Below are 13,339 nucleotides of genomic sequence, written 5' to 3'. Positions count from 1 at the left end.
GAGCGGCGGCACTAAACACTCTTTCGGAGTACACACTTGTGGGAGGGCAACTTAGGTAGAATAAAGCCAGTTTGTGCAAGGGCCTCCAAATTGCCTCTTTTTCCTGCCAGTATAAGTACGGACTGTGTGACGTGCCTACTTGGATGCGGTCACTCATATAATCCTCCACCATTCTATCAATGTTGAGAGAATCATATGCAGTGACAGTAGACGACATGTCCGTAATCGTTGTCAGGTCCTTCAGTCCGGACCAGATGTCAGCATCAGCAGTCGCTCCAGACTGCCCTGCATCACCGCCAGCGGGTGGGCTCGGAATTCTGAGCCTTTTCCTCGCACCCCCAGTTGCGGGAGAATGTGAAGGAGGAGATGTTGACAGGTCGCGTTCCGCTTGACTTGACAATTTTGTCACCAGCAGGTCTTTCAACCCCAGCAGACCTGTGTCTGCCGGAAAGAGAGATCCAAGGTAGGCTTTAAATCTAGGATCGAGCACGGTGGCCAAAATGTAGTGCTCTGATTTCAACAGATTGACCACCCGTGAATCCTTGTTAAGCGAATTAAGGGCTGCATCCACAAGTCCCACATGCCTAGCGGAATCGCTCCGTGTTAGCTCCTTCTTCAATGCCTCCAGCTTCTTCTGCAAAAGCCTGATGAGGGGAATGACCTGACTCAGGCTGGCAGTGTCTGAACTGACTTCACGTGTGGCAAGTTCAAAGGGCATCAGAACCTTGCACAACGTTGAAATCATTCTCCACTGCACTTGAGACAGGTGCATTCCATCTCCTATATCGTGCTCAATTGTATAGGCTTGAATGGCCTTTTGCTGCTCCTCCAACCTCTGAAGCATATAGAGGGTTGAATTCCACCTCGTTACCACTTCTTGCTTCAGATGATGGCAGGGCAGGTTCAGTAGTTTTTGGTGGTGCTCCAGTCTTCTGTACGTGGTGCCTGTACGCCGAAAGTGTCCCGCAATTTTTCTGGCCACCGACAGCATCTCTTGCACGCCCCTGTCGTTTTTAAAAAAATTCTGCACCACCAAATTCAAGGTATGTGCAAAACATGGGACGTGCTGGAATTTGCCCATATTTAATGCACACACAATATTGCTGGCGTTGTCCGATGCCACAAATCCACAGGAGAGTCCAATTGGGGTAAGCCATTCCGCGATGATCTTCCTCAGTTGCCGTAAGAGGTTTTCAGCTGTGTGCGTATTCTGGAAAGCGGTGATACAAAGCGTAGCCTGCCTAGGAAAGAGTTGGCGTTTGCGAGATGCTGCTACTGGTGCCGCCGCTGCTGTTCTTGCGGCGGGAGTCCATACATCTACCCAGTGGGCTGTCACAGTCATATAGTCCTGACCCTGCCCTGCTCCACTTGTCCACATGTCCGTGGTTAAGTGGACATTGGGTACAACTGCATTTTTTAGGACACTGGTGAGTCTTTTTCTGACGTCCGTGTACATTCTCGGTATCGCCTGCCTAGAGAAGTGGAACCTAGATGGTATTTGGTAACGGGGGCACACTGCCTCAATAAATTGTCTAGTTCCCTGTGAACTAACGGCGGATACCGGACGCACGTCTAACACCAACATAGTTGTCAAGGACTCAGTTATCCGCTTTGCAGTAGGATGACTGCTGTGATATTTCATCTTCCTCGCAAAGGACTGTTGAACAGTCAATTGCTTACTGGAAGTAGTACAAGTGGGCTTACGACTTCCCCTCTGGGATGACCATCGACTCCCAGCGGCAACAACAGCAGCGCCAGCAGCAGTAGGCGTTACACGCAAGGATGCATCGGAGGAATCCCAGGCAGGAAAGGACTCGTCAGACTTGCCAGTGACATGGCCTGCAGGACTATTGGCATTCCTGGGGAAGGAGGAAATTGACACTGAGGGAGTTGGTGGGGTGGTTTGCGTGAGCTTGGTTACAAGAGGAAGGGATTTACTGGTCAGTGGACTGCTTCCGCTGTCACCCAAAGTTTTTGAACTTGTCACTGACTTATTATGAATGCGCTGCAGGTGACGTATAAGGGAGGATGTTCCGAGGTGGTTAACGTCCTTACCCCTACTTATTACAGCTTGACAAAGGGAACACACGGCTTGACAAATGTTGTCCGCATTTCTGGTGAAATACCTCCACACCGAAGAGCTGATTTTTTTGGTATTTTCACCTGGCATGTCAACGGCCATATTCCTCCCACGGACAACAGGTGTCTCCCCGGGTGCCTGACTTAAACAAACCACCTCACCATCAGAATCCTCCTGGTCAATTTCCTCCCCAGCGCCAGCAACACCCATATCCTCCTCATCCTGGTGTACTTCAACACTGACATCTTCAATCTGACTATCAGGAACTGGACTGCGGGTGCTCCTTCCAGCACTTGCAGGGGGCATGCAAATAGTGGAAGGCGCATGCTCTTCACGTCCAGTGTTGGGAAGGTCAGGCATCGCAAACGACACAATTGGACTCTCCTTGTGGATTTGGGATTTCAAAGAACGCACAGTTCTTTGCGGTGCTTTTGCCAGCTTGAGTCTTTTCAGTTTTCTAGCGAGAGGCTGAGTGCTTCCATCCTCATGTGAAGCTGAACCACTAGCCATGAACATAGGCCAGGGCCTCAGCCGTTCCTTGCCACTCCGTGTGGTAAATGGCATATTGGCAAGTTTACGCTTCTCCTCCGACAATTTTATTTTAGGTTTTGGAGTCCTTTTTTTTCTGATATTTGGTGTTTTGGATTTGACATGCTCTGTACTATGACATTGGGCATCGGCCTTGGCAGACGACGTTGCTGGCATTTCATCGTCTCGGCCATGACTAGTGGCAGCAGCTTCAGCACGAGGTGGAAGTGGATCTTGATCTTTCCCTAATTTTGGAACCTCAACTTTTTTGTTCTCCATATTTTATAGGCAGAACTAAAAGGCACCTCAGGTAAACAATGGAGATGGATGGATTGGATAGTTTACTAGTATACAATTATGGACGGACTGCCACGGTTAGGTGGTATAAAAAAACCACGGTTAGGTGGTATATATTATAATAATAATACAATTATGGATGGACGGACTGCCTGCCGACTGCCGACACAGAGGTAGCCACAGCCGTGAACTACCGCACTGTACACTGGTTGATAAAGAGATAGTAGTATACTCGTAACAACTAGTATGACACTATGACGACGGTATAAAGAATGGAAAAAAAACCACGGTTAGGTGGTATATATTATAATAATAATACAATTATGGATGGACTGACTGCCTGCCGACTGCCGACACAGAGGTAGCCACAGCCGTGAACTACCGCACTGTACACTGGTTGATAAAGAGATAGTAGTATACTCGTAACAACTAGTATGACACTATGACGACGGTATAAAGAATGGAAAAAAAACCACGGTTAGGTGGTATATATTATAATAATAATACAATTATGGATGGACGGACTGCCTGCCGACTGCCGACACAGAGGTAGCCACAGCCGTGAACTACCGCACTGTACACTGGTTGATAAAGAGATAGTAGTATACTCGTAACAACTAGTATGACACTATGACGACGGTATAAAGAATGAAAAAAAAACCACGGTTAGGTGGTATATATTATAATAATAATACAATTATGGATGGACGGACTGCCTGCCGACTGCCGACACAGAGGTAGCCACAGCCGTGAACTACCGCACTGTACACTGGTTGATAAAGAGATAGTAGTATACTCGTAACAACTAGTATGACACTATGACGACGGTATAAAGAATGGAAAAAAAACCACGGTTAGGTGGTATATATTATAATAATAATACAATTATGGATGGACGGACTGCCTGCCGACTGCCGACACAGAGGTAGCCACAGCCGTGAACTACCGCACTGTACACTGGTTGATAAAGAGATAGTAGTATACTCGTAACAACTAGTATGACACTATGACGACGGTATAAAGAATGGAAAAAAAACCACGGTTAGGTGGTATATATTATAATAATAATACAATTATGGATGGACGGACTGCCTGCCGACTGCCGACACAGAGGTAGCCACAGCCGTGAACTACCGCACTGTACACTGGTTGATAAAGAGATAGTAGTATACTCGTAACAACTAGTATGACACTATGACGACGGTATAAAGAATGGAAAAAAAACCACGGTTAGGTGGTATATATTATAATAATAATACAATTATGGATGGACGGACTGCCTGCCGACTGCCGACACAGAGGTAGCCACAGCCGTGAACTACCGCACTGTACACTGGTTGATAAAGAGATAGTAGTATACTCGTAACAACTAGTATGACACTATGACGGTATAAAGAAAGAAAAAAAAATACCACGGTTAGGTGGTATATATTGTAATACAATTATGGATGGACGGACTGCCTGCCGAGTTCCGACTGCCGACACAGAGGTAGCCACAGCCGTGAACTACCGCACTGTACTGTGTCTGCTGCTAATATAGACTGGTTGATAAAGAGATAGTATACAATACATACAACAATGAATATACTACTATACTGGTGGTCAGGCACTGGTCACCACTAGTCACACTGGCAGTGGCACTCCTGCAGCAAAAGTGTGCACTGTTTAATTTTAAATTAATATAATATTATGTACTCCTGGGGGCTCCTGCTATAACAACCTGCAGTGCTCCCCAGTCTCCCCCACAATTATTATAAGCTTTGCCTTTTATACATTGATGTGCAGCACACTGGGCTGAGCTGAGTGCACACAGACTGAGTCACACTGTGTGACTGGCTGCTGCTGTGTATCGTTTTTTTTCAGGCAGAGAACGGATATAGCAGAGAACGGATATATATTAAAATAAATAAAAGTTAACTAACAACAACTGCACTGGTCACTGTGGTAAACTCTGTCTGACTCTGCACAATCTCTCTCTCTCTTCTAATCTAATTTCTAATGGAGAGGACGCCAGCCACGTCCTCTCCCTATCAATCTCAATGCACGTGTGAAAATGGCGGCGACGCGCGGCTCCTTATATAGAATCCGAGTCTCGCGAGAATCCGACAGCGTCATGATGACGTTCGGGCGCGCTCGGGTTAACCGAGCAAGGCGGGAGGATCCGAGTCTGCTCGGACCCGTGAAAAAAACATGAAGTTCGTGCGGGTTCGGTTTCAGAGAAACCGAACCCGCTCATCTCTAGCCGAGACAGCATAAACTCACCGGCTGGGCATGCGGCACGCCTCTTAATGCATCACTCTGGCACGGAAGGGGTTACATTTTTTATGGGAGGAACTTAAGAAAAACTGCCTGGATTGTGATTGGCTGGATTCTGTATAGGGGCTGGTCTGACATACATATAGTCTTCAAACCTAGGACATCCTGCCTCTTTCCTCGTTTTCCGTGACCCACCCTCCCACCCTGGGGAGTTTTTTTTTTTTTTGTTGCTCCAATAGTGTTACTTGTGTCGGCTTTTGGTGGCCGGTTTCTGAACGGTTATTTTAGTGTAACTTAAGGAGTTTATTGTTAGTAAGTTCGGGTGAACTTTTAGGTATTTTATAGTCTTAGTATTCATTGATGGGCACCACCGTACCTGGTGGGGCCCATATGATAGACCATAAACATGTGTGGATATCGGGGCCAGAGGCCCAATTTTTTACCCCATGGGGGCGGAGTATACCTCCGTACCTACAACTCTTGGTTGGCAGGGGTAGTGGCAGAAGGTCGACCCCTGGCCTTGGATTTTGGATTTCCGATATCTGGGATGGAGGCAGGAGGCCGATCTCGGAACATCTGGGGCAGAAGGCCCCCTCACACATATGTTTTTATTGCTCGGGATGGAGGCAGTTGGCCGATCCCGGAACATCTGGGGCAGAAGGCCCCCTCACACACATGTTTATTGCTCTATTTTGTCATATAATTTTGGATCACCCTTATTAAGGTGTTTATCATGCTTAACCGTTCTTCTCCCCGCCACCTTAGTTAGAGAGGGAAGTCTGCATTTTTAGTTTTAGTATTAATAGGCCTTCCTCTCAGTCAAAATAAAAAGCTGACCCCTTTCACGCCAATTACGGTTGTTGTGTCTTTATTCACTAAGATAAGTGGGCTTGAGTGGCGTGCGAATGCATCTGACGTGTGAAGTTTATTAATATCACTCATTGTGGGACTAGTTCATTTCAGACCGATGTGCCGCTGGAGACGTCCAGCTGGACACGTTACTGCTTATTACTAGAGAGGTGTGCCAAGTGCCAACCTCCGTGTTTTGGTTATGGTTATGAATCTGTATTAAATTCTTGTTTTGGTTTTCATTCTAATTTTGTAAAACCTCCCTCACGTGTTCTGGATGTGTATTTTGATTTTTAAATGCTAAAATCACATAATTTGGGCCTGTTTTTGTTCCTACAGAATTATTAACTTTAATAACATTAATTTCCAGCCATTTCCAGTCACTTTTGACAACCTCACAACTCACACTCTGGTCCACCAATATTGGCCAGAGGCTGGCTGACTGAACTAAGCAACAGAGCAGCGGCACAAACACACGGCAGTCACTCACAAAAAACATGGACATTTACTAAGAATCGTGTGTGGAATATCATAGCTCAAAAGTAGTAGTAGTTACCAAACAGCAAAGAATAACCCCTAAACTGTAAAATAGCAACAGCAGATGTGGATGCCCCTTACATTACACTACATGCCCCCAGCACATGCCTATTCTCGGTGTCCAATCTGTACCTCCCTCCAGGGGGGCCTGGGCCACTGATGACTGGCACTCTGTGCCCATGTAAAGCCCCGATCAATCAGCCTTTTTGTTGAGGCAGCCCGTTACTTCCTAGAGGGGTGCAGAGACCATTGTGCAAGCAGAACTCCAGGCATCAGCAGACAGCATGTATAGCGTGTCCTGGGCATCGTGTCCCCCACAGCCAGGTGATCAGTGCCAGCTCGTTATCCCAGCCAGGGCACCAGTGTCTCCTTCATCCAGCAGCTCCACAGAATTTCCTCAACCATAAAAATGGGGTTCCGTACCTGCAGATACTGTGTGGGATGCCATGCGGGGTACAATGTGGAATACTTTGGGACACACAGTTAGATATTGAGTGGATTACAGGTGCATGATACACAGTGTGTGTCAGATACAGTGCAGGTAGATACAGTTTGAGTTGGATACAGCTGGGACGTGCAGTCAGGGGAGGCAGTGCCTCCCTTGTCATAAATGATTAAAATAATACAAAGAAGATGCATATGACACATATTCTGTGTCATATGCATCCTCTTTATATGATTCTAATCCCTAATCCTCTGAAAGTGGGGTTGGGAGGCACCGATCGTGGTGCCTCCCGTTCTCAATGGGGAAAGATATGGGAACAGGGGGGCGGGCGCAGGCGGGGCCTAGCAATGGGCAGGAAAAGCCCATTGAAATAACATGGGAAAGCGGCACCATTAGAGGTGCCGCTTTCATACAGGGACGTGCTTTCAACCTATGAAAGCACGCCCTTGTCAGTGAGGCAACAGTGATTGGCCAGCGGATCCGTCACTGGATCCGCTGTCAATCACTGTGTGGGCGACGGTGGTGGAGGAGGTGCGGGCGGCGGGATGCGGCGGTGGTGCGGGCGGCGGGATGCGGTGGTGGTGCGGGTGGCGGGATGTCGCGGTGGTGCGGGTGGCGGGTTGCGACGGTGGTGCGGGCGGCGGAAGTTTACCTGTAGCAGAGTTTGGCTGAGTAGCGGTACCAGTTCACCTCAGCGTAATTTTTGAAATTCAAGATGGCCGCCGTGAGCCAATCAAGGCTCGCCACGTCATCGCCCCGCCCCCTCCGGCTGACTTATATAAGTCAGCGTGAGGGAGCGGCTGTCAGTCCGACAGCGGAGGAGGAGCTGTGAAGAGCTCCTGAAGAAAGAAGACGGCTGAAGTACTGGATGGGCGGCGGCTATGCAAAAGAGCTTAGCAGCCACCGCCCACCAGGTGAAGACGCTGGAAACCCTGGGGAAGGCGGAGGCCATTCAAAAGAGCTTAAAGGCCGCCGCCTCCCAGGTGAAGATGCTGGAAGCCCTGGGGAGGTGGCGCCCTCCAGGTGAAGACGCCGGAAGCCCTGGGAAGGCGGCGTCCATGCAAAAGAGCTTAAAGACCACCGCCCCCCAGGTGAAGGTCCTGTACAATAAAATAATAAAACATTAGGTGCTGTGTTTTTATTTTAATATTTTCTTTACAGGCGGACTACAGGTGCCAGTGAGCCCTTTATGTCCGGGCATGCTGGCACTTGTGGTTCTCCAAGTGCCTGCATGTTGGGACAGGCTTGCTGGGACCTGTAGGTCACCTGTAAAGAACAATATTAAAATACAATGAACCCCGCACCCACCACCACCAGGGGTGCGGGGCATAGCACTGGGCTATCGGTCCAGTGCTGGTTGTTGCTCGGGAGGGGGGATACCATTTTTATTTTTTGGGGTTCCCACTTTCTGAATTCCAGCCCTGGGCTGACTAGCTTGGGGAGTGATTAATGCTATGGCAGGGGGACCCCACACTGAGTGTCTCCCCTGCTATGGCATTACCCCCCCTGGCTGGATCTGCCTGGTGCTGGTTTTAGTGATGGGTGGGGGACCGCACTTGGGTTTTTTTTGCCGGGGGGGGGGGTGTTAGCTGCCAGTGACTCCCCAGCCAGTGACTTCACCGCACGTCACTGGGATACAGTGCTGGTCAGATACAGTGCAGGTCATATACAGTGTGGGTCGCATACAGTGCAGATCAGATACAGTACATTGTGGGTTACAGTGCAGGTCAGATACAGTGTGGGTCGCATGCAGTGTGGGTCGCATGCAGTGTGGGTCAGGTACAATGTGGGTTGGACACAATGCAGGTCAAATACAGTGCAAGTCAGATACATTGTAGGTTGGATAAACTGGGTTGCATACAGTGTAAGTTGGATACAGTGTGGGTTACTACAGTATGGCTCGGATATATTGCGAGTTAGAGTGTAGGTCAGGTACAGTGTGGGGGTTGGATACAGTGTAGGTCAGACACAGTGCGGGTTACAGTGCGGGTCAAATACAGTGCCGGTTACAGTGTGGGTCAGGTACAGTGCGGGTTGGATACAGTGTAGGTTGGACACAGTGCAGGTTACAGTGTGGGTCAGGTACAGTGTGGGTTGGATACAGTGTAGGTTGGACGCAGTGTGGGTTACAGTGTGGGTCAGGTACTGTGTGGGTTGGATGCAGTGTAGGTTGGACACAGTGCAGGTTACAGTGTGGGTCAGGTACAGTGCGAGTTGGATACAGTGTAGGTCGGACATACTGTGGGTTACAGTGTGGGTCAGGTACAGTGCGGGTTGGATACAGTGTAAGTCGGACACATTGCAGGTTGGATACACTGTGGGTTGCATACAGTGCATGTTGGATACAGTGCGGATTACAGTATGGCTCAGATATATTGCTGGTTACAGTGTGGGTCAGGTACAGTGCGGGTGTTGGATACAGTGCGGGTTACAGTGTGGGTCAGGTACAGTGTGGGTTGGATACAGTGTAGGTCGGACACAGTGCAGGTTACAGTGTGGGTCAGGTACAGTGTGGGGGTTGGATACAGTGTAGGTCAGACACAGTGCAGGTTACAGTGTGGGTCAGGTACAGTGTGGGTGTTGGATACAGTGCGGGTTACAGTGTGGGTCAGGTACTGTTTTTGTTGGACACAGTGCCGGTCAAATGTTGCCAATGACTATTAGTTAGGAGTCGGACCCAATGACATCACTGACGCATTACACGACCAGTTTTCAGGAGGAACTGAGGGACCTGATTGGCTGCATTTTCTTGTATATTGATTTTTGAGGGTCATCAACAGCCCCTAATGTCTAGATGTGATGACAGAGCACCATCCAATAATGTTGGGTTACTAGTTGCTTTATCTCGATCTCACAGACCAGGGGTTAGAAAAAGGGTATCCGGACTCCAGGTCGACAACAAAAAGGTCGACACACCTTAGGTCGCCGCCAATTGGTCGACACACCTTAGGTCGACATGGACAAAAGGTCGGCAGGAACAAGGTCGGCATGGGAAAAGGTCGACATGAGTTTTTCACATTTTTTTTCTTTTTTGGAACCTTTTCATACTTAACGATCCACGTGGACTACGATTGGAACGGTAATCTGTGCCGAGCGAAGGCACCATGCCCGAAGCATGGCAAGCGAAGCGAGCCATGCGAGGGGACGCCGTGCACTTATTGGGGTTCCCGGTCACTCTACGAAGAAAACAACACCAAAAAAACATAAAAAAAACTCATGTCGACCCTTTTCCATGTCGACCTTGTTCCTGTCGACCTTTTGTCCATGTCGACCTAAGGTGTGTCAACCAATTGGCGGCGACCTAAGGTGTGTCGACCTTTTTGTTGTCGACCTGGAGTCCCAGACCCTAGAAAAAGTCCTTCTACATGAAGTAAATTATGAGTTCTCCTGTAAAATTAGGTCTATTTGCTCCAAAGTATTTGTCCGGCCCATCACAAAACAGGGCCGAAACTAAAAAAAATTCCCCTATGTGCCCCAAATGCCCTATGCGTCACATGCTTCCTACATCACTACACTACATGCCCCTATACACTGCACCACATACCTTTTATGCTACACTACACCACTACACTACATCCCCATATATGCTACACCACATCAGTGCACTACATGCCCCTATATACTGCAATACATTACTACACTACATACCCTATATGGTACACTACATCACTACACTACATCCCCTTATATGCTACACCACATCAGTGCACTACATGCCCCTATATACTGCAATACATTACTACACTACATACCCTATATGGTACACTACATCACTACTAGTGATGTGCGGGTTCGGTTCGTCGGAATCCGAACCAGCCCGAACTTCACCCTTTTTAACACGGTTCCGAGCAGACTCGGATCCTCCCGCCTTGCTCGGTTAACCCGCGCGCGCCCGAACGTCATCATCCCGCGGTCGGATTCTCGCGAGATTCGGATTCTATATAAAGCTGCGCGTCGCCGCCATTTTTCACTCGTGCATTGGAGATGATCGTGAGAGGACGTGGCTGGTGTCCTCTCACTTTGTTTCAGGGGGCTGCAAATATCTTTATTATTATTCTGGAGACCAGCAGTATTATAGGAGGAGTACAGTGCAGAGTTTTGCTGACCAGTGACCACCAGTATTATACGTTCTCTGCCTGAAAAACGCTCCATATCTGTGCTCAGTGTGCTGCATATATCTGTGCTCACACTGCTTTATTGTGGGGACTGGGGACCAGCAGTATTATAGGAGGAGTACAGTGCAGAGTTTTGCTGACCAGTGACCACCAGTATTATACGTTCTCTGCCTGAAAGACGCTCCATATCTGTGCTCAGTGTGCTGCATATATCTGTGCTCACACTACTTTATGTGGGGACTGGGGACCACCAGTATTATATAGGAGGAGTACAGTGCAGAGTTTTGCTGACCAATGAACACCAGTATTTAGTGATGTGCACCGGAAATTTTTCGGGTTTTGTGTTTTGGTTTTGGATTCGGGTCCGCGGCCGTGTTTTGGATTCGGACGCGTTTTGGCAAAACCTCCCTGAAAATTTTTTGTCGGATTCGGGTGTTTTTTTTACAAAAAACCCTCAAAAACAGCTTAAATCATAGAATTTGGGGGTCATTTTGATCCCATAGTATTATTAACCTCAATAACCATAATTTCCACTCATTTTCAGTCTATTCTGAACACCTCACACCTCACAATATTATTTTTAGTCCTAAAATTTGCACCGAGGTCGCTGGATGGCTAAGCTAAGCGACACAAGTGGCTGACACAAACACCTGGCCCATCTAGGAGTGGCACTGCAGTGTCAGACAGGATGGCACTTCAAAAAAATAGTCCCCAAACAGCACATGATGCAAAGAAAAAAAAAGGTGCACCAAGGTCGCTGGATGGCTAAGCTAAGTGACACAAGTGGCCGACACAAACACCTGGCCCATCTAGGAGTGGCACTGCAGTGTCAGGCAGGATGGCACTTCAAAAAAATAGTCCCCAAACAGCACATGATGCAAAGAAAAAAAGAGGCGCACCAAGGTCGCTGTGTGACTAAGCTAAGCGACACAAGTGGCCGACACAAACACCTGGCCCATCTAGGAGTGGCACTGCAGTGTCAGGCAGGATGGCACTTCAAAAAAATAGTCCCCAAACAGCACATGATGCAAAGAAAAAAAGAGGCGCACCAAGGTCGCTGTGTGATTAAGCTAAGCGACACAAGTGGCCGACACAAACACCTGGCCCATCTAGGAGTGGCACTGCAGTGTCAGGCAGGATGGCACTTCAAAAAAATTGTCCCCAAACAGCACATGATGCAAAGAAAAAAAGAGGTGCACCAAGGTCGCTGGATGGCTAAGCTAAGCGACACAAGTGGCCGACACAAACACCTGGCCCATCTAGGAGTGGCACTGCAGTGTCAGGCAGGATGGCACTTCAAAATAATTGTCCCCAAACAGCACATGATGCAAAGAAAAAAAGAGGCGCACCAAGGTCGCTGTATGACTAAGCTATGCGACACAAGTGGCCGACACAAACACCTGGCCCATCTAGGAGTGGCACTGCAGTGTCAGGCAGGATGGCAATTCAAAAAAATAGTCCCCAAACAGCACATGATGCAAAGAAAAAGAGAGGCGCACCAAGGTCGCTGTGTGACTAAGCTAAGCGACACAAGTGGCCGACACAAACACCTGGCCCATCTAGGAGTGGCACTGCAGTGTCAGGCAGGATGGCACTTCAATAAAATTGTCCCCAAACAGAACATGATGCAAAGAAAAAAAGAGGCGCGCCAAGGTCGCTGTGTGACTAAGCTAAGCGACACAAGTGGCCGACACAAACACCTGGCCCATCTAGGAGTGGCACTGCAGTATCAGGCAGGATGGCACTTCAAAAAAATTGCCCCCAAACAGCACATGATGCAAAGAAAAAAAGAGGCGCACCAAGGTCGCTGGATGGCTAAGCTAAGCGACACAAGTGGCCGACACAAACACCTGGCCCATCTAGGAGTGGCACTGCAGTGTCAGGCAGGATGGCACTTCAAAAAAATTGTCCCCAAACAGCACATGATGCAAAGAAAAAAAGAGGCGCACCAAGGTCGCTGTGTGACTAAGATATGCGACACAAGTGGCCGACACAAACACCTGGCCCATCTAGGAGTGGCACTGCAGTGTCAGGCAGGATGGCGCTTCAAAAAAATAGTCCCCAAACAGCACATGATGCAAAGAAAAAAAGAGGCGTACCAAGGTCGCTGTGTTACTAAGCTAAGCGACACAAGTGGCCGACACAAACACCTGGCCCATCTAGGAGTGGCACTGCAGGGTCAGACAGGATGGCACTTCAAAAAAATCGTCCCCAAACAGCACATGATGCAAA

The sequence above is a fragment of the Pseudophryne corroboree genome, chromosome 2, assembly GCF_028390025.1.
Source record: "Pseudophryne corroboree isolate aPseCor3 chromosome 2, aPseCor3.hap2, whole genome shotgun sequence".
Classification (NCBI taxonomy): domain Eukaryota; kingdom Metazoa; phylum Chordata; class Amphibia; order Anura; family Myobatrachidae; genus Pseudophryne; species Pseudophryne corroboree.
Note: the sequence above shows the minus strand (reverse complement) of the source record.